The sequence below is a fragment of the Mus pahari genome, chromosome 18 (genome assembly GCF_900095145.1).
Source record: "Mus pahari chromosome 18, PAHARI_EIJ_v1.1, whole genome shotgun sequence".
NCBI lineage: Eukaryota > Metazoa > Chordata > Mammalia > Rodentia > Muridae > Mus > Mus pahari.
In genome coordinates, this window is record NC_034607.1 from 42691889 (window position 1) to 42693122 (window position 1234).

Below are 1234 nucleotides of genomic sequence, written 5' to 3' on the forward strand. Positions count from 1 at the left end.
TTTCAGTGTCTCTGGTTGTATATGTAGGTCTTTGATCCACTTAAACTTGAGCTTTGTACAAGGAGATAAGAATGGATCAATTCTCATTCTTCTACATGATAACCTCCAGTTGTGCCAGCACCATTTGTTGAAAATGCTGTTATTTTCCCACTGGATGGTTTAACTCCCTTGTCAAAAATCAAGTGACCATAGGTGTGTGGGTTCATTTCTGGTTCTTCAATTCTATTCCATTGGTCTACCTGTCTGTCACTGTACCGGTTCCATGCAGTTTTTATCACAATTGCTCTGTAGTACAACTTAAGGTCAGGAATGGTGATTCCACCAGAGGTTTTTTTATTGTTGAGGATGTTTTTTGCTACCCTCGGTTTTTTTATTACTCCAGATGAATTTGCAAATTGTCCTTTCTAACTCAGTAAAGAATTGAGTTGGAATTTTGATGGGNATTGCATTGAATCTGTAGATTGTTTTCAGCAGGATGGCCATTTTGACTATGTTAATCCTGCCAATGCATGAACATGAGAAATCTTTCCATCTTCTGAGATCCTCTTCAATTTCTTTCTTCAGAGTTTTGAATTTTTTTTATTAGATATTTTCTTTATTTACATTTCAAATGCTATCTCAAATGTCCCCTATACCCTCCCGCACCCTGCTCCCCTGCCCACCCACTCCCACTTCTTGGCCCTGGCATTCCCCTGTATAGGGCATATAAAGTTTGCAAGACCAAGGGGCATCTCTTCCCAACAACGCTGACTAGACCATCTTCTGCTGTATATGCAGCTAGAGACATGAGCTCTGGGGGTACTGATTAGTTTATATCGTTGTAACATACAGATCTTTCACTTCCTTAGTTGGAATCACACCAAGGTATTTTATATTATTTGTGATTATTGTGAAGGGTGCTGTTTCCCTAATTTCTTTCTCCTCCTGTTATCCTTTGTGTAGAGGAATGCCATGATTTGTTTGAGTTAATTTTATATCCCGCTACGGCACTGAAGCTGTTTATCAGGTATAGGAGTTCTCTGGTGCACTTTTTCAGGTCACTTATATATACCACCATCTCATATGCAGATAATAATATTTTGACTTCTTCCTTTCCAATTTGTATTCCCTTGATTTCCATTTGTTGTCGAATTGCTCTGGCTTCAAGTACTATATTGAATAGGTAGGGACAAAGTGAGAAGCCTTGTCTAGTCCCTGATTTTAGTGGGATTGCTTCCAGTTTCTCTCCATTTAC